The following is a 27441-nucleotide window of genomic DNA, read 5'->3' on the forward strand; positions in this document are numbered from 1 at the left end:
CTTCATAATGCCTGAAGCATTTTAAATTGCATCAGGTTAAAACTATGAATTAGAATTTTTCAGAGGGTTTCATGTGATATCTGAAAGTCTCTTCATGTTTAACAGCTTTGTGCACCTAAACTGCTTCAACAACAGGCAAATGCAACACAAATCGACTTTTTCACTGCAGTCTGATCGGCTCAACTCCAACCTCTTCACCCGTGAAGATCTAATGAATCCACTGTCTGAATAACTTTAAAATTGTCCATTAATGGCGGCGGCAGCCGGGTGACATCTGTGTTCTTCTACTGCACATGCAGGTCACTTTGGGGTCATCTTGTGTTTTTATGATGTAAAGCTATTGTTGCTGAAATGTGCTACATAATTGAACTTGATGGATTGATAGATAGGTAAATCATTCACACAGAAGTCTTACTGGGGCCGTTTTTATGAACGACCACAGAAAAAAAAATCTGATTTCAGCAAAAAGAAAAAAAAATCAGAATAGAGTATGAAGACCTGCTGTGTGAACGTAGCTTCAGTTTGTTTCAAAGTCTGAAAAATAGCTCAAGATTAGTCAAGTTAGTGGACTGATCTTGAATATTTAGACTTTGACTAGGTCATTTTAGCCTCCACTATACTCTGATTGAAACCATTACATTACCGCCTTTAACTGTTTTTCTTCCAGGATTGTTTTGCATCTACCTTCATCAAGTCTTATTAACTTTCCTGTCCCTGCTGGAAAAAAATCCCACAGCATGAAGCTGCCACCACCATGTTTTACAGAGGGTGTGGTCTTTACAGGGGGACGTGTAGAGTCTTTTTTCCATATGTTTGCTGCATTCCCTATATGTCTTGGACCAAATAGGACTTTTTATGTCTCTGTTTCAGCAATGGATACCTTGTTGCATTTTAATCGCTTCACTGTCCTCACAGCATGATGCTGCCACCACCAAGTGTTTAAAATGAGCCTAGAATTATTTAGTTTTCTGATTAATGGGAGCAGAAATCTGATACATTAGACAAAGATGTCTTGGTAAAGGTATGCTTCTTGTGGATTTCCAGAGTAAAACATCTGATTCAGACACATCAGCATTTGGTTGTGTAAACAAATCGCTGCATGACCTGCTCAACATTCTGTTTCTTGCATCTTCTCAATTTTTACTCCACTTCCATAGAAAAGATGCCACGGCGACAGCACAGCTGAAGCAAGCCTCGTTGCTCGTATTTACCAGCGCAGTGACAGACGGAGTGAAGCATAGAGACGTCTGAGTCCTCGCCCTCTTACGGCTAAATCTAGTTGTCGATGAGACAGGTGGAGAATTGGACAGGTTGTGTCCCACAGCTTTGATCATCCCTCAAGGATTGAGAGAGTGACTGCTGAGGCATGTCTGCACCACTGCTTATTCATCTCCCTGCAGGGGGAGGACAGGAGAGACAGAGGAGACGCAGAGCCAAATGCAGAAGGAGAGCAGGCCTGGATGAAGACAATAACCGTTATCACACGCAGGGTCAGGAACGCGCTTCACCTGCTAATGATGCACACTGTGGCTCCCACTCTAATGTGCTCCAAAAATTAAGAAGTTGCCATGTTGGTGTTTTAAAGCAGTGCTAATGAGAGGAGAGGAATGGAGACGGATATGAGCTGAACACCGTGTCATTCCAATGTGTCACTCAGGAAGCATCTGAGACGAATCAGGCGCCTGGCCGTCTCCATGGCGCCTGGTCGCTGTTTGTCATGGAAGGGTCTTGGGGACCAAAATGTGCCAGAGCTTCACAGCGACTCCTGAGGGGGTTTCAGGAACACATCAGGCAGCTCGCTAACGCTCCACATGCCTCCAGCGCGGTGGGAGGATATTCTTGATCCAGATGTGCCTGATTTCCGTGTGAAAGTGTTTCTCTCATTTGAACAGATTCATTCCTCAGCCAAGTGTGTAACTTTCCCCAATCTGTCATGAATTCTGCGACTTATCCACTGAGATGGTAGAGAAAATCTCAGAAAATCGCCTGCTGGATTTTCCTGGGAAGAAATGAACAAAGGAGGGAAAGACAAGAATGAAAGTTTGGAAAGAGGGAGAAGGGAAGTAGATATGCCTAGGAGTGGCTGAGAAATAAAAAAGAGGAAGTCTTGGGTCTAATCAAAGCACAGATCCCATTGACTTGCTGTGGAGTAAGTATAACAGGCTGAACTTGGAAGAAGTGAGAAGTGGGACAAACTGTCCTTCAACTGATATAAAAGATGGTGGCTGGAGACTCACTGAAGGTATTTCAGCAAAATGAGGTGAAACTAGATATTAGGGCACAGGGTGTCCTAACTTTTCCTGAATCATAACAGTTTTGTTGGTAGCTTTTATTTAACAAGTAAAACAAGGTTCAATTTTTAAGAATAGAAATAAATATGTGAAAATGTCACATTTAAACACTGTGACTCTGGATGATCAGCAGTGGCAGTAAAGCTGGGCTCATCAGGGACGTATTGAGTGTTTGCTGTGGGCGTTACTGATGGACTCTTAGAATTCGGAGCATGACAGAGACGAAGGACACGGTGGGAGCACGGAGACAAAAGCTGCACCCAGAGTAAGGGCCGACTCCAGGTGTCAGAATCGCTCCCGTCCCTCATAACTCACGGCCACTTTCTCAACGGTGCGCCGCACAAAATGCCAGATCGCCTCTTCTGCACTTGAGCACTTAACTTTAATGCATATTAATTAACCACCACTGGCGCCGACAGCCATGCAGACATTACAGGCTAACCTGGAACAAATAAGCTGGAGGATACTGCTGGAAGCTCCATGTTGTGTTGGAGCAGTGATTAAACGCAGACAGTGTTAAAGATGCTGATTGGGTGACAAGATGCTGCTGCCGCTCTGAGATGCTCATCAATCGTTCCTGGAATAGAGCCAAGTGATTAGATAAAAATGAATATTGAGGTTTAAAGCAAGTGACTAAATTGTTTATGAAAGGATGACGATGTCTTTGATTAATCTGTTGATTAGCCCAAATCTACTTCAGCTCATCAACTAACAAAGCCTGAAACGTAAAGAAAAGGTCACTTTATTTGAGTTAATTTAACAATGGACTAAATTACACTGTGAATGCAGTGCTGGCTGTTTCACTTCAGACAATCTGCTGCAGTTTGGTGGCTGCTGGCTGACCACTCAGAGCTAACCAGTGAGGAGAACTGGAGACGTCTAAACAGACAACAGCTGTACGAGCAAAGAGTTCAGTCTGGTGGTGAGATGTTCAAGGAACGAGCCAGAAAAACAACATGATGACCTGAGTAATCAGAGCTTCTAAAGTAGAATAACATTTTTAAAATCCAGAAGAAACAAGATCAGCAAAACTGCCATAAATCCAGTTAGAGTAAATGCAGTGAATATGCCCATTATGTCTGAATATATGTCTAATTGTGCAAAAAGTATTATTACTTTTGTTTCTTCAGTCAGATGCTAAATTACATAGAGATGATTCGTTTTACCATTGCACCTACCATTAGTGTATATTTAGATGTGATGCTAATTAGATCCACCAGGCATTTCAGGAACCGAAAACTTTTTCATCTCATAATGTTGATTATTTTATAAATGCTGCAACTGATCAAGAAAGACTTTAAAGTCGAGTCAAAATAAATATTTTTGAACAACCACTGCTTTTCCATCATTACATTGTTTTAAATACAGTATTAAAGTGCATCTGTCTTTTTTCTGCATATCAATATATTTTAGAACAACTCAACTATTACAGTGATCCCCACATATTTGCAGTTCAGTTTTACAAATTCACCTTTCCACAAATTTTTCTGTGGAACATTACTCCAAGTTAGTCATGGAAAATGTGCCTGTTATATATCAGTTATATCAGTTGTAGAATACATTAGTAAGCCTATATATGTTTTGTTTATGCAATCTAACTCAGGGTTGAATCTATTTTTGGAGTTTATCAGTCAAATTCTACACAGTTTCTTTGTTGGCTTCCTTGAATGACATGTAGTTCACACTCCGACCTCTAGATGGCATCAAAGCTCCTCCAATAAAATTCTTAGTATGACAGGGTTATACATCAACCAGCATTTGTGGCATTCATACATCATCTTGACTATAAACACAACCAAACAGGTGTGAAGCTAATTATCGTCACTCGTCCAAAAAAGGACAAACCCTTCATTTTCTCTTTGTGAGGGAACTGCTGCTGCAGTGCAGACGGAGGCAGAAGAACAATTTACTTTTATTCACTTCAGAACCAAAAAACTGAAACATTACACAAAATCAGCACATTTTGTCCTCAAAGCAGCACTTCCAGAAATCAGAAATTATTGGTCCTATCCAAGTTTATAAAGGAGCAGTAACTAGTAGCTATGGCGTCTTTGACAAATTAAAAGCCCGGCTCATATTTTCTGCAACATATAATCTCTCTGACAGCTACTGAGTACATGAAGCCTAATTTTCATTTAGTACAAGATTGTCAACAATATTTGTACACTGTCATCCATATTTTTCATACTCGGTTCATCATTTATTCTTATCTCTATGTGTCAAACTCAGAGAGAGAAGAATGACGTGTCCTTTAGCGTCCTTCAACTGTTGTCCACGCATCTACTTTTTAATAACATCTTTTTATTAAAGCCAAATCAGAATCTCACAGTAACAAGAATTTGCTGATATTTGATTGAATGTATTAATTCAAGGCTGTCAGAAAAGATCTGAAATTGGGACTCAGCCGAGCGAGGAAACCCACACCTGTCAGACATGGAAGCAGGGCAAACGTTTCCTCAAAATCTGGAGTCAACTTAAGCTCTGCAGCTCTTTCAACTGGAAACTTAGACAAACATTTGGGCTTTCTGTGAATTAGTTTTTTCTTTTCAAACTGCTAGCCTCTGCTCATGGTCACATCATTAGAGCAGACGCCACAGATGGGCAGATCTTTTTTATTTTTTTCAAGACTGCAGACCACATTTGAGCTAATGCGATTATGCCGTAAACCTGCAGTAACAAACAAACAGCTCAGTCTGTTGGCTTTAAACAACACCATGTTGGAAACACTAATGGAGACCATCATTCCTGATAGAAAATGTAAACACAACATGACTGAAATTATAATGACTGAACAGCACCGCAGATTCAAAGTTTAACATTACATGGAGGGAATCCTGATCCTGTTGGAAACCTTTTGGATTTTACTAATTCAGGCAATACAGGAGCTGAAAGTGGTGAAGACAAAGTCTCTTAAAAACGCTGGTCATCATTTTGTATTTGTAACATGACAAAATGAAAAAACGTTAACTGTTCTGGATCAGCGGCAGCTGTCTGACCTGTGAAGACACTTTTGCAATGTGACTACAATTACACATGTGTTTCTCTCTAGATCTTGCTGAAACATTAGTCAGTTAATCATAGGATGTTCTTCAGGTGATAGAAGGCTGACTTTGTAACTGTCTTTATGTGTCTCTGAATGTTCAGGTCAGGTCAGGTCACTGCACCCAGATTTCGGCCTGATCTCATTTCTAACTGCAGTAACTGAAGCCATTTGCTGACTGTTCTTCAGGTTTGTTTCATTCTAAGCATCTGGTCAATGTCTGAATGGGTTCATAGTCCACTGGTGACATGGCGCTGTAGAGTGTCATCCAACTCTGTTAGCTTATCTACCTTGTTATAATCTGAGCTAGCAGGAGCATGTAGATGTGAAATAAAAGGGGCCCCAGGATGGAACCTTGGGGTTCCCCACGTGTGATTTTTTTTTCAGCTTCAAAAGAAAGCCACTGCTGAAAAAAGTTAGAGGAAGTCATGTAAGGGCACATAGCAAACATGTGGAAGGAGGTGCTCCAGTAAGAATGATCTCAAATTGAACTTTGTGGACTACATGGAAAATGCTCCAAATGGCATATCACCACAAACACAAGATCTCCACCATAAAAGATGGCGGTAACAGCATAAGGCTGTGAGGATGCTTTTCTTCAGAAGGAACAAGAAACCAGTCAAATGTGATGGAATGTAAATCAGTGCAAGTCAGTCCTGGAAGAACAGTGCTTAGTCTGTACAAGACTGGACTAGGGCTCAGTGAAACAGCTTAGAGCGGTCCAGTCAAAGTCCAGTCCTACAGAACATCTAACTAAGAATCTGGGGCAAGACTAGAAAAGTAATATTTATAGACCATTTATATCCAATCTGACTAAAGTTTGTGATATTTGGCAGAGAAACAAATACAAATAAAGAATTTCAAAATGTGCAAAACTGGTTGTACACAACCAAAAGATCTGCAGCTGTAACAAGAGCCTTTCCCTCCACCTCCAGTTTATGTCTTATAATGTGGAAGTCTCGTTTTAATATACAATAGGAACCAGCAGTTACACCTCAACTCTCTGCTGAAGTAATTTTATTACCGTTTGAACTCTAAATAGTACAGAAAGCGAATAATACAAACACTTTAGGTATAGACTGCTATTTAAATCTATGCAATACATGCAGAAGCCAGACAATACATATAGGCAAACCTTTCCATGAATACCTTGGTGTATTTATTTGGGGATAACTACGGAAAATAATCTGAGAAAACCTGGTGACGAGAACACGAAGCACAGGAAGAGAGGCTGCATTAAACATGCATCAGGATTAAACATTTCAGTGAAATATGTGGGATCTATTTGATTTTTCCATGTTAAAATTAAACTGAAACCCAACATTTACAAGTTTTTAACTAACCAGAATGTCAGGCTTTTCAAGGTCGTTTACATAGGCTGCATAATTCAACATTTCATTAATATTCCTCCTTAAATTTGGAAAATTATTTTCTAATTAATGGATCTAAGGTTGCATGGAGGTCAAAGTGTTGTTTACAAGTTAGCATTTTATCCTCAGGATTTGCTAATTGCGTCTTGTAATGAAATCCTGTGGTGCATTTAAACATAATTAGTCATAAATTTAAAAAAAAGGTCAGAAAAATGCAAATTTTAAAGGTCTGTAAACATTCAGCATTTTAATCAGATGAAACCTTTCCTGACTTTCTAATTCATAAATTTTGCATTAAATTTTCTCTTTCAACCCAGACATTATTTTGGATAGTAGAAAATTTCACTATCAGAGACCAGAATGCAGAAACACACCTGATAGTCCAGTAGACTCAGTTAATTGGAGACCAAAATTGCAACATGTTACATTTTCAGCTGTAGTCCTCATTCACACTGCATTTTGCACAACCTGTTCCCCTCCTTACCTGTGGTGGCGCTGCACCAAGAACCACTGAGTGAAATGACATGAAAACCCCTGAAGACATCGAGCGCAACTTTCTTCTTCACAAAATGCTACCAAAAATAAGTGGTGTCAGATTTTAGCAGTGGGAGAATTTCTCTTCTGTCTTTGGTAAAAGACCACGAGCCTTTTCTCCTGCTAGCTCTAGACTAGCATGTTTGTTTTGGTTGTATTTACCCAGAATGCCCTGCCCTCCAGCCCAATTAGCATTCACATATCCATTCGAATCACACCAGAGTTCATTTCAACTGAATAGGTTTATACACAGCCCAGAGTTTGTTTATTTGGTCCACATCAAAGTTCAATTACCCATTCACAAATCCCGAACAAACTTTGTTTGTACGTTTGGATAGAAATACAGAGTTGGACTACAGCAGACTAAACAGGGCTGGTGTGAATCCATCCTAAAAATCCAGGACAAAATCACTGCAGCTAACCTAACTGAAGACCCACAGAGTCTCTAAACTCACACATCATTGAAAATCTATGGATAACCCTCAACAGTCAGTACTTGCTACAAAGCCTGAGAATCCTGCAAAGCAGCAGGCAGAACTCCTTTGCCGGAGGACTGAACAAGTGTTCCAGAAGCAAAACTTAAACTTCTCAGCTGGATATAAAAAAAAAGAAGTCTTTACAAGCTGTGAGTTAGACAGTACTGACACCAGGCAACACCAAACTATAATTTAGAGCCTTTTTATTTAAATTTAGAAGTAGTTTAAGACCCGACTTAACTTTCAGAACATTAAAAAGTGTCACCAATGCGCAGACTTCTAATGTTTGCATGCCAATGTAAATGCAAGAACTCCAAACTGCCGCTGCCGTCTTTTGATGCTCCACTGACACAGATTAAAGAGGAGTTACCGAGGAGACAGGATGGGGCTCAGAGAGGTGTGTGTGTGTGTGTGTGTGTGTGTGTGTGTGTGTGTGTGTGTGTGTGGGGTGGGAGTGTTTAAGGACAAAAAGCAGTGACATTGAGGAAAGCCACTCTCCACTGAACGTATGATGGGTAAAAGTTAGGTTTATTGAAGCCGAACTGTCTGAATGGGAAACATCAGATCAAACATCTGTACACCAATCACATGAAATCTTTTCTATCATAGAACATCAGTTCACGACATGCGCTATTGCTTTTGAAATCCAATATCTGCATAAACCAACAGATGCTCCCCTAACAGCGCCTGGAAATAAAGCGTAGCCGACTTTCCTCCCACCCCACCCCCAGCCCCTCACTGCCATCACACGGCAATGCGATACATCCCACCATGTGGCCATTATGCCTGCTAAGGTATGGAAAGAAGGTAAGTCATATTGTGCCCTGCATGACCGGTGCAGAGGGGTGCAGAGGACTTAAGCAGGGGTAGAGGCTGAAGCCCCCTGAGCCCAGCAGGGCTGCTTGCCTGCCTAAGGCTGCTGCTAAATTTATCCCCCTCCCAAGCATCCCGGCACATCACGTTGGGATTCTATTACTCTCCAGCGCCCGAGCACACAGAGAGTCATGTGAAAGCCGGCCACAGGCCTTTGCGGCTGGCGGTGCCCTTCCTGTCCGTCCAGCATTTGGTCCGCTTAATGCCATCCGTCTCCACCCACCTGCCCAATCACTCTCTCTACTCTTTATCTGCGATATTCTCCCTTCTATGGCGCGACTCTTCACTCTCCTGCAACTTGTTCCACTCCTACTTCAGCTCCTGTCATCCTCAGAGCAGGTGGGGGTGGGGGGAGCTGGGCCTGAGACTGATGGCCGAGAGAAATGTTGCCAGATGAGATCAATCGGAAGATGGAGCTGAAAGATGCCTCCTGTTACGGGTAGACAGGTGAAGGAGGGCGGTGCTGGGGGTGAGGAGGGAATGCCACTGCATCAAGTCACATCGTATGTTTGATATCCCAGTACGTCTCCTCTATGACTGGAGTGCTGTCAGCAGCTTGGCAAAAGGCTGGGATATATACTCCAGTGATGGTTCATGAGGATGAGGATAAAGTGCTCTGCTCCGGTTTAAAAGCAATCTCCTGCCTAACCAAGCAGCAGGCTGACGTTGCAGGATCGACCCGGCACGTACATCATTAGCTCTTACTTGGCCATGTATGACTGTGTTAGTTGCTGAGCCTGAAATAGACTGACATATGTCAATGAGGGCAATGGAGTCATTTGCTATTCCTTTTGAACAGCAGGCTTACTCTGAATGAGCAATACGCAGGGGTAACCGGAGCTCTCCAACGCCAGCTTATGCAAATTGCAAAGCTGAAGCAGGACGACGCAACAGAAAAAGAAACTAGAGAAGATCTAGAATGAGATTCTGTTTGAAGAAGGAAACAGCAAAAGCTTTGCAGCATGGAGTTCTGCAGACATGACCATAAAGCATGCGGCAAACTCCCCTCCTACCCATCTAAGCAGTGCATGACATCTTCACTTCCCCATCGGTGCTTGTAAGGGTCACACTGACCTCTAGTGGTGTCAAAGAACATAGAACAGCCTGATGACAGCAGGCCAAGAATGAGAGGTAATTTGTTCTCAATGTAATTTCATGAGAAAATGGATTTTAAGTCAGCAGCACTCGTTGAGTATCTCCCAGGTAATATGGATAAATGGCTGCTGGGAGCAGCTTGTTTCAACTCCGGGGCCCTGTGGTCTCCAAGCCTTCCAATTATGTGAACAAAACCCCCTCTCTCTCCTCCCTCCCAATCTCCAAGCTTCTTTCTTCCTCTCGCCTTCATCAGGTCTTGATCTCTCCCCTTGGATTCTCTTAGAAATTTTCCATTTGAACACTATTGATTTTGTGGGCTGTACCCACCACAACACGCTGACGGAACCGCTCTATTCTGTGGAGGAATCAAAGTCTGACCTATACTTCGGACTGTCGGTGCCAAGTCCGATACGAAACTATTTTTAAACAACTTGAGAGCAATGGGGCTTTGATGACATTTTCACTTTTTCCAGATACTCTCTTAATATTTTTTATTCAACAGTTTATTCTGAAATCTGACACAGTAACAATCAGGAGGAGGGACAGAGAAAAGCTTCGGCCAGTTTATCGTGTTGTTCAAATCAAAATTCACAGACAGTGCACTTTGCACGTTAACCCTTCATTGTTTATGTCATCAACCATAACTGGACAAATATGTAATTAAATCAAATAAAAATCTATATCTGCTCCAGGCCTACAGCCTGTGGAGGAAATGCATTTCGGCTGCTTCTGTGCGTGTTCTCGGTTTTCGGTCACTACCCAGAGTTCATGACCATAGATGAGTGTAGGTCGTAAATCTCTTCAACACGATAGACCAGTGGCTGCACAACTGCTGATGCCACAACAATCCACTTATCAATTTTTCTATCAATCATGAAAAATCAATAGATTGAAGATGCTTGAACATCTGCAGTTGGGGAAGGCCCTCGTCCCGGACCTGGAGAAGTCACTCTAACCTCTTCCTGCTCAAGAAGATGATCTCGTACTGGGAGGAGCTGATTCTCATCCAGAAACATAAATAAATACAATTAACTACAAACAAAGACCAAACTTCTGAATGCCACTTTATCAGAACTCAATTTGCCTTATTTAGTGTGTATTTACACCTGACACATTTGGACTCCACAGTTTGTTTTCCCATGTTGGTCTTTTCTCCAGGCGTGAAAATACTCCAGTGAAACCTGCTGCAGACCCAACAGGACCCAGGCCCGATTTTCCACATGGTCTTGATCCGCTTCCAAACAAACTCTGGTGCAGTTCGTTTCTGGTGTGAATACAAAACAACTATAAGAAATACATGTCTTTTTGGACATTGCAAGCCACCGTAGCTCATGTTAAAAATCAGCTTGTCAGCTGAAGTTACTGCTGCAGGTAGTGAAGGACTGAACTCACACCTGATCCACCGTTTTCTGTTCAACGATGCTGCTGACAGCACGTTGTGGGTCAGAGCGTCTCGTCTCAGCTTGCAGCAGAATTTGCCAAAATCACAAATATCACATCGTCAAACCAGCTTTGTATGAGCTGCTCTTGACATGTAATAACAGCACAGATGTGCACAACAGAAATGTAGTAAGCAGAAAGTACATGTTTGTTTCCTTTCAAGGACCCATCATTTCTGTCCAATGAGAGGGATGATCGTCACCAACGTTGGGTTTGTGTACAAATTAGTCTGTTTGCAAAGAAGCTCAATATGAAAGCAAACTGCACCAAGCAAAAAAATCTGGTTTTGGTCCAAATTAAACAAGCAGACCAAATTTCTGTCGGGAATTCACACTAAAACATTTTGAGAGTTTCTGTGAATAATTTGCATCAACATTATGTCTCATGAGTATTAGAGGTCTGTAGGGAGTTTTCATAAATATTTTATATCAGTAGGTTAACTGTGAGCCCGTTGCCCTGGTGGACCAGTGACAGACAGCATGCAAAGGAGGGAAAGAGACAGAGAAGTGCAGAGAAATGCCAGCAGGCGTCATTAGGACCTCTGCTCTCTAAACTCAAATGGCCGCCAGCTGCGACTCTGGAGCCTCAGCAGAGACCACAACCACCACAGCCGGTTTTAAGGAGGAATAAATGTGCAGCAGGGACTATTTAAACCTGAAGCCACTTCATTTTTTAAACAATTTTCAAGTCTGATAGAAGTTTAAAATCTAATCTAAAGTTTAACATTTAAAATGAAATCAAGACTCATTCAACACCGAAGCCTCAGGATGCAGCATTAAATTAAGTCGACAGGTTGTAATAAAGCACAGCTTGATTTTGCATCACGGGCCACTCAGCTGCGCTCAGATCAGGACCCACTCTGCAGGTCAAATGAAATAATAAATTCAGTCAAAATCCCCATTTTTCCATTATAGTTCCCATATTTATCATCACAAACCCAGGGATATTAAACTGCTGAGAAAGTGAGCTCAGCTTAAATATCTTCAGTGCATCAGATCATCCTATTATTAAACTTTTAGATCATCAATCTCCCTGTGAAGGTTATTTGTACCACAATAAAAACAGCAGAGGAGAGAAAGCAGAGAGCAAATAGAGGCAATTTAATACTAAAGGTATGAGTCTGTTACAAAACCTGGGAGATGAAGACTTTGCAGGAGATTTTATCCTAATTGAAAAAACAAAACACATCCAATCTGGGCTTTTTGTGGAACATGTCAACCTTCAGCACCTCTCCTTACAGGTTTCATTGGAGGCCACACTCCTGTTTACACCTGTCTGACCCTGCTAAGAGTCAGGGTTGTGTTGCGGTCTGCTGACACAGCGATGAAGCGCTGAGGCCAGGGAGTCACGATGTGAGGAGCAGCGAAGGAAACACTTGATGTTTTTCAGACAGAAACATAACAGGGTCTGTGAAAAACATCGTCCTTTCCCCTCACCTTCAGCCTGTCCGTCCCTCATCCTCCTTCCTCCTGCTCTCACTCTGACTGCTCTGTCTGAAACATTTGGAGCCAAACTACAAATACTAAAAAAATGATGACACATCTCCTTCCAGAATATGCAGAAACTGCAGGTTTTAAAGAAACGCCTGAAAGTAATAAACACCGAGACTTTTAGTCATCCTGCTTCCCTTCTACAGAACAACCCGCTCAGTGGAAACCTCATTAAATAGAAACGTATTTACAAAATCCAAATCATGGTCAACTGAATGTTTATTAAAACAGGGAGTGAGCGACGCAGTTCAGCTGGAAGGACAGTCAACATTATGGCTGCCTGGAAAACTCTCAGGCGTTTCTGTTTGAGAGGAGCTTAGTGAGTCATTCATGCAAATTTATTCAAAACAGCAGAAAAAAGGGCAGAGCGCCTCTTCTTAAGCAGCTACAGCCCAGTGGCACATGCAGTGCAAGTGGCTCCATCTAGTGTTGGGAAGAATGAATTAGTGCAGCGAACATCCAGGAAACCAGGTTTTATTAGTACTGGTGACACCAGAACAACTGAAAACTATATTCACTAAAAGTCACACAGCCAAATTCTGACTTTTATTTTCTGTGGGATTGTTTTGATTTTGTTTAAATATTTTGGTTTAAACCTGAAACCCCAGTGAGGGATATATTTTTAGATCATTTTTTTAAGTCTGAATGTAAATAAAGACTCCTCAATGTTTTTAAGGGAAAAGATCCAATAAACAGTTTAAGGCACTAATCAGTCACACTTCAGCAAATTGCAGGTTCCAGATTATTTAAAGTCCAACATGGAGAAAAATGGAAATCAGAATTTAACACAACAATTACTAATGAGTAAGCCTGTCATATACTGTGCCTTATATACTGTGTGTCACTAGCAATACATGATAAGGACTATGATGCACATTGATGCAAAAAAAGGGTTTCTTACATTAGTGAGTATTCCTCCCCTCCCCAACTAGTTGCTGTAAGCAGTGGGTCATTGCAGTGGTTGCTATGCCAACCACAGCCAATAACATCAAGGAGTTTCAGCTTCCCAAACTGCATTCCTTAGGATATTTTAGATATAATCTACTAAAAAAATCCATGAATCAGGATGTTTTCAGCAAATGAGTTATGCTCCAAAAAAAAAAATAAAAAAATCTATGAATACTGAAATATAAATAGTGAAGTTCCACTGCACCTTATGAAATGCTTGCTAGGAGGATGTTCTGTGCAGCCGGACTCAGGCCTTTAATTTTACTGGGGTGGGTTATGATACAGAGCAGCTTATTATTGACTGGACCTCCTACCAGTCTCTTCCTATCACATACTGGTTTCCATTATAGAAAAATGATTGGATCAGTTGTCGCATGTTGAGTGAAACGAGTGTCTCTAAATTATAGAAATATTCGGAATGTCACTGATCCAATGTTTTCTGGTGACATTAAATACCACCTAAATGTCAGCCTTTAGCCAACCAGGCTGGAATCAATATTTAATCAGCATCATCACTTCCTGGTTTCACCCAGAAAACCTACAGAGCAGCGCGGCATCATTCACACAACATCCGTAATAAATACACACATATCAAAGATCCACCAATCAAGATTTGGGTTAATTTTTTAATTTTCAGTTTGAGTAAAGCCCAGAATGGCTACAGACTGTCTGTGGATTTAGTTGCACGTTTTATTTAAGGAGAGAAAGGGAGCAGAATAAAATTATTCAACATGAATGTAAAACTTGGCCATTAATTTTTATCCTTGTTGGACTCTAAGGAGGAATAAAGGGTGAGCAGAATATAAAAAAGCAAAGTCAATAAGCATGACAAAAAGTCTCCCCCGAGGCAAAGACTTGAATCTCTCGCAGAAGGATTTATCGGAGCAACTTTGGACTATTAATTCCCTCCTCTCCCCTCAGAAAAGGTCCGTTCAGAGTAACTAGTCTCTGAGGAGTTCCTCCTTTATTGCTCTGAGTTAATGATGTCACCAGCACAGGAGTGAAACACCTGCAGGGTTTTATTGGGAATAAGATCAGCAGTCGGCCATAAAGACGTCTCTGTGATGTGGATGAAGATGTCTTCAGAGGTGAGCAGTGGAACTTTTACACTGAATGCTTCATTTGTAATACTGAGACAGTTTCAAGGAAGAGACATTAATTTGCTTCCTCCTCATTAAACGCAAACAAATCCCTCCTGTTTTAGAAAGTTGAACCCGAACCCAAAACATATGCAGTAAAGTTCTGCAACTAAAGTCAGCGCTGGTGTCATAGGTCACTGCCAGGCTTCACAACCCGGCAGCATCCCTGAGCAGCTGGACCTGAAGATGCTGAGCTGGACTTTCAACTCTGAGCAGAGGAACCCTGAGGGGCTTCGTCCTGAACAGCACTTAGACACCAGAGGACCAGCCTTAACCTCACCGTTTGAAATTAGACCGTCCGAAACCAGAGCACTTCCTGATTTTACCCAGAGAAACTTTCAGTCACATTTCTTCTTATCATAGAGGAGAAGCTCATTTCTCATCTCTCACATCTGCAGATTATCAAGTTTCTGTGTTGTTGTTTTTTTTAAAATCTGTCTAAAAGATAAATAACCAAAAATGGAAGATATTTTTTAAAAAAGCAAGAAAACTGCCTGCATGCCCCTGGATTACATTGGAAAGTTTGCTGGTTATAACAGTTATAACTAAGGCTAATGATTATTTTAGTATCGATTATTCTGATGATTAATAAAAAAAAATACAGTAATGAAAAGTTTAACATTCTACAGATTTTTCATTTAAACACTTAAATCTTTTTATACAAATTAGAAATACATAAAATATACAAATAAACTAGCCCTGCAACTAACCACTGTGTTAGTGATCAATTATTATATTGACTATTCTGATATTCAAATAAAATAAATGCCACATTTTGCAGATTTTTCTATTTAACAACTTAAGCTTATTTTAGACAATATTAGAAAAGTAGTAAAATACAGATAAAATAGGGCTGTAACTAACAATTATTTTTAGTAATAGATTATTAGGATAATTAATTGTTTAATTGGATTTAATAAACATTGTGCTGATTTTAATTTAAGCACTTACAATTATCTTATGCAATGGAAATATACTAAGAAAATGCAAATAAACAGAAAATTAAATTCCTTCTTTAACTAGAAAAATAAGCATGTTATTGCCTAAAATGCAATAACAGCATTCATTTAGTGAATGTTTAATCATTTGTGACAAAGGATGAATCTGGAGCTAAAACATTAAAACATCAGCATGTGAAAAACTCAGGCCTTTCAGTTGACTTATCGACATAAGAGCTGATCTGGTGATTATGTTTTTAATTAGCCAATTAATAATTGGGTAGCAAAATGTGCTTAATAGTTATATGAGTAAGAAAATGTGTGTGTGTGTGTGTGTGTGTGTGTGTGTGTGTGTGTGTGTGCTAGGAGTGTGTTCCTGCTCACAGTTAGATGGGCAGGAAATGAGTCCAACTCAACCTGGAACAATGTGGGATCGGTTCCCATTTCCTGGAACATCTATTGCCTTTTCTGCTACAATACCAACAATCAAACTGGGAGCTTCAACGATCCCCTCAAAGGACATTATGGTTAGTTAAATACTTTTTAGCTTAAATAACTTTTCCACTTCATTTCCTACTTGAAAAACAATCATGTACACATCTGTTTGTTTGCTTGTTTTCAGCTGAGATTTATTTAGCAAACAGCCCAGTGTTGTCTTTGGGTTGACATGGTGAAGGCCTGAGCCAACTCAAAGCTAGAACTAACAGCAACGCAGAGAGGAACATGAAATCACTGCTTACCGGCACAGATGTGGTCAGCAACCAGCGGGATCGGGATCAGGCCCGGCGGCGAGACTTTGACAGTCTGTCAAGCACAGGAAGAAAGACTGGGAGTGAGAGCAACTCTTGATCTTAAATCAACTTTTGCTGTAAGCGAAAAAGTGCAGTGAAAGCTGATGGCTGCCACCGCTAAAAGGCTGGCTGCTGAACAATGCTTAGAGAAATGAAAACAGAGTCCCAGCTTGTAAAACATGAGGGCGGCATCACGATAAAAACTGCTGCATGAAACAGAAACACTGCTGGGAGATAAACCGCAGAGATTTGGTAAAATTTCCTCACATTAAAATATCTTAAAAGCTGGTGACACACTGTGACTTTCCCAAAACTCCCTGATGGAGTCAAAATGACTAAACGCAGCATGTTTTCCTACGAGGCAGCAGCGCTAGCGCTGCGCTACGGCAACACAAAATAAAAGCCTCCCACTGAGGTTATTTCAGCTCTGTGAAACATATTTACTCTCTTAGCTGTTTTAGATTTGTATTGATGTCTGTGTGTTGAATCATGGATGAGTTGCAGCCATTTGAAGTTTGTATGACTGAAGGATAGATCTGATATCAATATCTGTATTAGTACAAATATTGAAAGAAACTCTAGATTGGTTACTAGATCTATAAGGGAAAATCTATTCAGACTAATTCTATGCTTTGTGCTCTGAATGGCATCATGCTTTATTATCTATTTTACATTGGCTATTATGCTCATAATTGCACTGACTGAACAAATTAAAGTTGTGTTTTTACATGTTCCATCTGTTGGTGTATTTAAACTGTACTGGTGCAGCGTTATCAAATCAATTTATAGTTTAGTACACTTATATCTGTGCTTAAAAAAAAGAAACATTTTAGGTCAACTCAGCAGCATTTTCCTGCATAGAATCAGTGTCAGCCAATACCTACCCTCAGATATCTGTATCGGTATCGGAAGTGGAAAAAGTGGATTGGTGCATCCCTAGTCTGGTGTTATCTTAATTGGACATCAACACACAAAATCATGTCTAGAAAAGTCTTTTTTTTGTGCCGTTTACTAGACAAGATTTCATTCTGCAGGTTAGTTTGTATCATTTTCCAGTCCATACCTTCAATGCTCCAGAAAAATAAACAAGAAAAATCTAATAAAAACAAAATTGTCCATTTTGTTTGTGTTACAAACTTAATAGCTACATACTTATTTGTTTAGTTATATCTTTTAAGAAATGTTTCTGTATTGTTAATCACTGATTTCCTTCCTCAGAGGGCCTCTCTGAAGAAGAGCAGTGACAGCAGCTCTTTACAGAACGCCCTGCTTTTTGACCTGTTAGCCGTAAAACCGTCGCTGTGAAGATATGCAACTTGCTCTGTTTGACCCTGGGTCAGGAGCTGGATAATCCACATTAAGACAGATTGTGTTGTTAGTTAGTGATAATCATTGGTGCTGTAACTGTGTGAAGTGTTTTCCCCTCCCTTTAGAGTTGCAGCGCTCTCTGTGATCAGGGATCCTAAAGACAATAAAAAGAGAAAAGCAGGCAAATGTGCTTCAGAGCAGCAGGAGATTGTAACTGAAAGCACATCTCTGTCTGTTCTCCTCGCGAGTATTCAGAATCTAACTCTCTCTTGTCTTTCCTGTGTTATTTAATCTGTGTTAATAGGTGTCAACTCTGACAGGCTTTTTTGGTAATCGGTTATTCTATTGAATATTTGGATGAATAATCAATAGGATGAAAAAAACAGAACAGTGGCGAGCCTTTTAGCAGTTTCTGACTCAAAGCAGCTAACAGAGACAGAAACCTGTCCAGTGAGCTCAAACTCACCCAGACTGGGGCCTTTCACCCTGCCAGCCACTCCATCCAGAACCACAGCTGGCAGCCTCTCAATCTGCAGAGCTTTTCAACAACTTGCAGCCATTTGGCCTCTCCAATTAAATTTCTACTCAGGCAAAAATACCTCCAGAAAGAAAAAGTGAGCCCATGTTAACATTTACCAGTTTGCTGTTACTCTAAGAGATGGACAGGATTAGAAAAACTAGAAAAAGAAGCTTCACAAAAAACTCAGGATGAAATTTCCTTCTATACCAGCACAGCAAAGAATAAGCTCCACCCCTGGTGCCCAGATGCTGTAGGTGAGGGTTTTCAACATCTGGCTCACAGTGAAATATAAAATGTCTGTTTAATTAATTTGTTGTTTTTATTTGTTTTGGGGTGAAAACATAAATGGAACAACAGCTTTAAAATATTATCAGAAATTGGATGAACATAATTAATGCAAATAACTATGTTCATGCAATCAGACATTATGCTGCAGTTCATTTCTTTCACCATCCTAACTATTTATTTATGCATTAAAGTTTATTGAACTGGATTTCTATGAGGCTGGATTGAATAAACACTTTAAGCCAAACTGTCAGCAGAAGGAAAATGGAAGAGAGGAGCAAATATTAGCTGGAGGTTTGGCATTTTTATATCCTCCATTTTCCAATAGTAGAAAATCAACAGCAGTTCATTAGTTTGATTTTTATTTTGCAACTTCAAACCTGTAACCTTGTGGGTTTCCATAATGAGGTCAAAGGTTGGTATTTCCCTTCTGTGTGTTCAGCCTTCATGCAAGATAAAAATGTTTTCTTAATCTCACTGACATAAAGCTCCATCGGCTCTTTTTGTTTTACAAGTTAGACCTGTGAGAAAAAATCCATCTAATCTGTGAAATGATTTACAAACTTCTTTAACATCTAAACGATTTCCACTAACAAAACATAATGAAAAGACAAAATATGACATTTCTGTGGCTTATTAGCAAAGAGACACTTGTGTTAAAATATTGTAAGATTAAGATTAAACTGACTGAAGTCAAATATCTGAAGCAATCACTTCAGATTAATGACGGATTAAATCAGCCCCTGCAGCCAAACACGGTAAATCTTCATTACACAATGTTTGATGTTGTGAGAACATTATGAAAGTGTCTGCAGAGCAGCACAACGTCTCAACTACCAGATGACGGATTGATGGCTGCTGAGGATATTATGGTTTCAACACTTAAGCCACAGTTCTCCATCAGGAATGCCAACTGCTGGATGTGAAGCACAAACAGCTCAGTAAAAGTCTCATAATAAACAGTTAGTGTAGGCAGGTCGGTGGAGAGATCCCCAGAGGTCTGATGAAGCCAAGAGCGTGAGAATCTCTCCCTCTCTCTGTATTCTTAGTTCCTCTGGATTCCAGGGCGTAGATAGCTCTCTCTCTTTACTGCCTCTGCAACATTTAACTCTGACAAACTAAGAATAAAAGCATGGTTTATTAATAATTATTACAAACTTCTGGACAACGTCTCTGCTTTAAAAGAAAGTAACGCAGCACTGTTTCACATTTTGTCATGTTCCATTTTATAGAGGAACACAGAGTAGTGAATGTGATGTTCAATGGCAAAACCAGAAAAAACATCGGTAACACTTTATTTGAAGGGGGTGAATAAGACTGTCATGACACTGTCATTAACATGACATAACACCTGTCATGAACATGAATAAGCCTTCATGAATATTTATGACTGTTGTCATAAAGTGTCATTCGATAAATTATGACACTTTTAATACAAAGTTGACATTATTCAAAATGTCTTTATGACAACTTGACATTAACCAGGAAATCATTACTGTTTAAACTTTACCTTTAATAACAAAGTTACCTAATTTTTAAAGTGCAATCAGTAAAACTTTTATAACAAATTTATATCAGTAATGATTTCTTGGTTAATGTCAAGTTGTCATAACAAAGACATTTTGAATAATGTCAACTTTGTATTAAAAGTGTCATAATTTACCGAGTGACACTTTATGACAACAGTCATAAATATTCATGAAGGCTTATTCATGTTCATGACAGGTGTTATGTCATGTTTATGATGGTGTCATGTCAGTCTTATTCACCCCCCTTCAAATAAAGTGTTACCAAAACATCAAATAAACAGGAAAAATGGATCATCTCTCTGTGTTTTATCTGTTTTGTTGTTGTTGCTGTTTTTAACACAGAACATGAGTTGATTGGAATTTGGTGAAATTGGGGGGCCAAAGTCAACAACAAATGTTTATCCTAATAAACATTAGCAAATCAAGCCAAGAAAGCCAGATACTAAAGGAAAGCAACCAAAATACAAACACATGGGTCATGAACTGTAAGGTATTCATCAGACTCCGCCTGAAGAAGCCAAAGTACTTGTATTCAAAGACCTGAAGGAGTTGGAGAAATAAGATTATTAGTAAAAGACAAAAACAGAAATACAAAAAAAGTTTTTTGAACTCATGCCATTAATATGAATGTTGAGATTAAGGCTGTTGTAAACAATTATTCTAGTCATTCTATCGATTATCCTGACGGTTAATCGAGTAATCAAATAAAAAATGAGATTAAATGAAATATTGGTGAAAACGGCCGTAACATCAGTGTGCCTTACGTTAAGCATCAACACCCGCCGCGCTCAGAACCAGCCAGGCAGCAGCTCCATGAGAAGGTTCTCCATACATCGCGACAGTCATTTAAGGACACATTGGTCCCCCAAAAATGGTAAAAACCCAGACATTTTCATTAATCAATTAAATCCCCTGAACCAAACTTGAGAATTGGATTTTATGCTTCTATGTGCAAAATCAGAGAAGTGAGAGTGTTGCGCAACACAAATAATCATCCGAGTGGAAGATGGTGTGCTAAATAATAAAACATAATTTAACAAAGCTTCGAGGCAGATAATTTGCCTGGAGAAGTTTTAATAATGGAGGTACTTGAATCTTTCAAGGAATCGTTACAGCCTGAATGAACATGAAAACAATTGGATACGATTTGGTGCCACATGTGGAAGTGGCACAGATCAGATGTTTTGGATGGTGAAAACAAATCTGAAGTTCAGACAGCTGTGAAAAAGTCAGATTTGAGTCACATATGGGCAATATATAAATGTATATACTGCAGAACATGAACAAGGATTTACAATTATCATTACAACATTTTGACAAAAAGGGAAGAAAAGCAGGAAGATATCAGCCCACAGAGAACAGACTGCTGATCCTTCACTCTTACAAAACTCTGAATAAGTAATCATCCTTCAAACACACAAGGATCTAATATTTCTAGAGATCAATAAGGAGTAAATACAGTTGGAATAAATGCATTTTTAAAGACAATTAATGCATGAATTTATCCTTTTGGGGACAAAGAGGTAAGGGACCCTTTCCTGTTGTTGACTTTCTGTTTTTGTTGCTTCTTTACCCAGAGTTCACCAAGTTTTTGAGGTTTATTTGTGCTGACTTGCTGCAAAAGTCATGAGTACAAACAGCTGACCGCTTGTGAAAAAATTATCCCAAAAATACAAAAAAAAACTTACTAATATGGCTTGACAGGATGATTAGTAGCTATTAACAGTGATATGTGTGGAAATGAGTGAAAGTTATTTTGAGTTCCTCATCTACATAAAAATGAAAATTACTTATTGCAATAAATATTATCCTTGTTTAGTTAATGCACATTTACTCACCACAGCTTCATTATGACTCTGCACCAAAGACAATAAAATGTCTTCCTGTCTTCATGTGAAATGTGGACAGATTGTTGAATGGAACAGAATCTCTCTTCTAGTCCACCAGGGGGCAGTCTAAAAATTCATAAGCTTTTCTATTTGCATTTCAATCAGGTCATTAATATAAACAGAAGAATCTCAATAAATGAAAATATCTTCAAAAATTGATTCAGTTCATCCCTCTGATTAAAAAACTCATCATTCCACAGAGAATTATCCAGAATAATTTATCTTAATAATTTCTCTTCAGGTTGATTCTGGTTTTCTGCGCATGACAACCAAAAACTCTGTTTCTCAGGTGAATACAATACTACATCTGACTAAAAGTAAACTAAAAGTTAGTCCATGTACTGAACAGTTTCTGCTCTCAGTAGTTGGTCTGGGCTCCTTTTGCATGAATTCCTGCATCAGTGCAGAGCGGCTTTGGGGAGATCAACCTGTGGCACTCAGGAAGTCCAGGCTGCTTTAACAGCAGAACTTCAGCTCATCTGCACTGCTGGTTCTGGACCTAAGCAAATCCTTTGGGAATTCTTATTAATGCTGAAAAAAACTCTTGGAAAAATCCCTGAAAAGACAGCAGATGACTAAACACAATTACATTTTTAAGACCAAAATTATAATGTTCTGTTAAAGTTAAGACCACTTCCTTTTGTAAGGAAGCTGTTACTTGCAAAGAAGTAAATGGGAAGCAGATTACAAAATGTCTAGAATTGATTTTAAAGCAACAAATGAAACGCTGTCCCAACACCAGAGACCCAAATATGCAGGAAGACGGAGAACGTGCTGAAAACGAACCTAACCAGGCCGAGTGTCGGTACGAGGTCTCAGCCTCAACGTCTGCTTTGGAGATAAACACAAACCGAATGACCAGAGAAAACCTCAGGCAGCAGCAGATCTGAGGTTAACAGAGGAACTACTGTGTGAAACCTGAACATGACTCTGCTTAGAGGTCAGACGTTCAACAAACTTATTTATGATGGGGGTTAAGATGAACTACTGGAGCCTGGGGTATAACCAGTACTATGGGATGAAAACTTGTAAGAATTTCTTCAGTTGTTGCCAACACTCATCGTGGAATTCAACATTTATTTCAAGGATTTTCTCTTTTATGAGAATGACCAGAGCAGAACTACGACAGAAAGTGGATCTGTTGAAACAAAACCAGACCAACTTATGACTCAATAAAAAGGCTCTGGATCTGTGAAACTTATGAAGACTAAAATACTTTCTTTATTCAGAAAGTCTGCTTGAATCTTCACACACAACATATATTAACACACAGAAGAACCAGTACAACAGTATCTACAGATCACCTTGAGCAGCTTGGAGGCTAAAGCTGTAGCTTGAAGTATGAGCATTCATTGTTTTAGGAAATGATGCTCATACTTTGAAACAATGCTCAATATCGTAACTGACCTCCATGTGAAAGCAGAGCGTCGCCCCCAGTCGAAATAGGAAAAATTACACCAGGGTTGGCAGAGCCGAGGTACATGAAGGCATGTGGCCAAGTGTGAGGATGAGTGGAGGGAGGTAATCAGGGGCTCTGCTGCCAACTTAACCACTTTGTTGTCATATTTAGCCACTTTCCAGACCTTTTAGCAACTATTTTTCACTCTAACAAGTAGCTAGCAACAAATCTAGTGATTTTTTCCCAAAAAACAGTTCCAGGTTGTTGTTTGTGCTGTAAAAACTGACTTCATAAATGTACACAGGGTGATTTGGTGTCTCAGTTCTTGGCAACGCAGGCAGCCAAATACCTTCTGTTGCATCTGACTCTCCCTCAACCACAGCCTAGACACACCCATCGTGGAGCTCGATGGTGTAAGTGGTACGCTGGTGGACCGTTCATAACCGTTCTTGTTTTGCTTTTTCCCTTTTGCTTCCATTTCCTGTGATTGCTGCATTTTTTGTTGCGTTTGTTTTTGTGAGTTTAGTCTTCGTGTGTTTGCTGTGTGTTTCACCGTTTGCACCTTACGCCACCGTAGGATGCAACTGGGCCTTGAACTTAGCCATCAGATCAAGCGGGCCGGCATGCCCAGGATGATCGGACTGCTGTTGAGTGGGTTTGAGGTCAGGATTGCATCTGCAGGCCTTCATCCACTCCACGCCCTCCAGATGCAGATTTTCTATTTTAAGAGCTGCAACCAGTTCCTCCTGAAACTCAAACGAAACATTCAGAAGAACATCTGGTTCTGACCGTTAGATCTGGTTTGAGGCGACTCAATTATCTGCAGGAACCGCGTCATAGAAAGAATGTTGCCTAGCTAGCAGAATGAAGGATTTTGGTGCTACCTTGTTCTAAATGAACAATGATGTAAAGATATAGACTATGGAGCCACAGCATTACATTTTGTTCATCTGTCCCTTGTTTACTGCTTTACTGCCTTTTTCTGCACTGCATCCAATAACTGAGGATTCATTTCTCTGAATATATTATGTTTCTGTGTTTGTTAGTGAACACAGAACATAAAAGTTATGATGGAGAGTTTATCAGTGCTTCATGAAAATGTTTTATTTTTCAAGTGTTTTTCATTTCCTGAGTTCAGATTTTGGATAGTATTTAATATCCCAAATGTCTTTGGCAAAAACAAGCAGATAACTCATGATTTTAATTCTGAGTTTCCCAAAAGTCATTTTTATTCTCTCTGTGCAGCAGGCTGATTGCTTTTTTCTGGCTTGAGCATTCAGAGTGGGATTGGTTGTGCTATATCTGGCTTTGTGTACCCGCTCCTACATGCTTGACTGAAGAATCTCATTTTGCAACAACAATGTGAACGAAAAATGCCGGTTCTTCAACAAAGCTCTACTGGTTCACCGCACTTGATCGAAAACCATCTTTTCCTCTTAAGAAGATTCTTTTGAATGAAGTCCAACAGAGAGAAAGTGAGAGTCGCCATCTTCATCGTTAACTGAGGAGTTATTTTAAAGTAGCTGAATACATCAGCATACCAACAAATGTAGTGCACTGAATGTTCCTCACAGATGCCCCACACAGAAAATCATTTCCATAGACGCTTAGAAATTCACAGAATTCACCTTCCGTTCTCTTTTCATGGCTGTCGAATTTTGCATCTGGTATAGAAAATGAACTTTGCACTGTAGAGACCTGTCTGGGATGTAGATGGTCTTTAATTTGACAACTTAAAGAAGGAACATATTGAATTTTTCAGGTGATATTGGACTTGAGACAGGTATCTAGACAGACGGATTCAATGTTTGTGCATCAAAAGGATGCAGAATATAATTCATCTGTCCAAATCTGTCAGATGTCATTTGAACCTCTTGCACAGAAAGTCAAGCGCCGCCTAGTAGCGAATCAGTATTAGCAAATTTGCCTATTTACTGAATTTTTCATGAACCACCTCTAAAATATTCTGTTTTTCTCTAGTAAACATGTTATGTAAAGAAAAGTGGCTCAAATCAGATCTACACATTTACTTTACATGGATTAAGAACCTCCTTTAGCTTAAAGGCTATGAAGAACACTTTTTAAAGTTGTTTTAGATGTTCTTGTTTCAGACTTTCCGCTTTGATTTAAAGTAAAGAACGAACAGCGTAAGGCTTTAGAATCTATTTTATTTCAACTCTGCACAGTAAATTGAAGAATAGCTACTGAAAGGGGCTAATCTACCTCTGTGATATAAAACGGTGGCAACACAAGCTGGCTAACGGTAACAAGTTCCAGAAATCTAAGCAACTAATCATGAATCACTTACTGCCAAAAAACAACTGAAAGTACAATTTATGGAACAATAAAAATGAAGAGGAAGGGTCCAAAAACAGTCTGCCTCATCCAACAAGCCTCTAAATCAGAGTGGATCAGGTTTAAAGAGTTTAATTATCATGGCGGGGTCTCAATTTATGGAGCACCGGGCCGCCGAGTGACTCACTGACTTGTTTTTGATTAGAGGCCTTGCATGAGAGCTGGCTCTGTCTTTTCCAATGAGGCTCCTTGATGCACAGCTAATCACAGCGGCTACTTCAAAGATCGCACCAAATTAAAGCTGCAGGACCTTTTTAATTCAACCCAACACCTCACTGCCAAAGACACACAGTTCAAATCAGGAGAGAGAAGTTGAACCAATAAAAGTGGAAAAGATGTGATTCATTTCTCAACTCCAACTTTCTTCTTTTTTTTGTTGGAAGAATATTTAACTCGTCTGAAGCGATGACCAACATATTGAATTCAAAGGACTCAATATGTTGGTCATATTGAGTCCTTGTAGTGAAGGATAAAAACTTCACTACACAAAAGAATGTATACAGACCCATTCAACAAATTAGAATATTATTAAAACGGTTATTTATTTCAGTAACTAAATCACCAATTGAAACACATTATATAGATTAATTAAACATCTGATGTTTTAACACCTGCATTTCTTTTAGTAATGATGATTTCCTGCCTAACGAAAACACAGCATTAAAATTTGAATATTATATCAGACCAATAAAAAGTATATTTTTAGAAACAAAAATGTAGGTTTAATGAAAAGTATGTTTAACATCTGCTTAAAGGTTGTTTTCAAAAGGCTATTTTAATCTGACAAAGGAGACTCATTGGGATGTAACTATAGCAACAACTGGATTTAAACAAATACAAGACACAGTTGTAGCTTTTGCATTTTGATAGCAAACAGGCATGTAGAGTGATATAAAAACACCACAATGTTTCATATCCAAGTCATGTCTTTCACTTTGACCTATGTTGGAAACTCTTATTTTGAAAGAAAGGAAGTAGAACCTAGATCAGCCTGTCCAACAACACTCACTTGCAAAATCAGTTTAGAAGTGTCCATAATAGGGCTGCATGATATTTGAAATCTTGCAGATTTTATTGTATAGACACAGAGGAAGGCATCAAAAAAAAAAAACTATGTTAAAGGAAATAAGTAGCATTTCCAAACTTATTTTTCCAGATGTTAACTTTCTGGATGACTCTCAAACATCTCCTTTATCATGCTAGCAGGACAAACAGACACATGTTCAGCAATAACCAGAACAAAAATATTGGTCTTTCTGGGAAACCGAACATTGTGTTTCACTTCACCCTCTGAGATGGATGCATGTCTAAAACCCTGAGGCGTAACCAGGGAGACGGCGGGGCAGGAGGAGCCGCGTGTGTCTGCAGGCTGACTGTGGGTGGCAGCTGCTTCATCTGCAGCCTCCAATTTAACTCAGCAGTTTTCCTTTAAACATTGTGGTATTCAAAGCTTAATTACACACAAACACAAAGGCAAAGAAGAATACGGACAACTTTACTGAAAACCACCGTGAAAAGCACCAAATAGTTGTATCCTAATACTTAAATCCTGCATGGTGACTGACAGTAAGTGAGATGCTGCAGCCGTCTGTAAGGTAATTTAAGATGCTCTTTTTTGAGTCACCTCAGTTTTTATCAGCCAGCCTCTAAATTTAGTCTTCAAGGATTTCTGCTTCAGAAAGCAAAAGCTTTCTGCAACAGATCTGCAAATAAAACTGAAAGCATATTTGA

At 39.6% G+C, this 27441-nt stretch overlaps 1 long non-coding RNA gene across 1 annotated transcript in view; it reads right to left on the reverse strand.

Annotated features, from left to right (window-relative positions):
* The window catches only part of LOC106936865 (uncharacterized), a 49574-nt gene that overhangs the window by 15468 nt on the left and 6665 nt on the right, over window positions 1-27441 (reverse strand). Inside the window, exon 2 of the long non-coding RNA XR_001422243.1 lies at window positions 16375-16438. This is a non-coding gene — a long non-coding RNA (uncharacterized LOC106936865). The remainder of the gene's footprint in view (window positions 1-16374; window positions 16439-27441) is intronic.

This window comes from Poecilia latipinna, unplaced genomic scaffold (assembly GCF_001443285.1).
Source record: "Poecilia latipinna isolate Pla-1442-1.1 unplaced genomic scaffold, P_latipinna-1.0 Scaffold2230, whole genome shotgun sequence".
Lineage (NCBI taxonomy): Eukaryota > Metazoa > Chordata > Actinopteri > Cyprinodontiformes > Poeciliidae > Poecilia > Poecilia latipinna.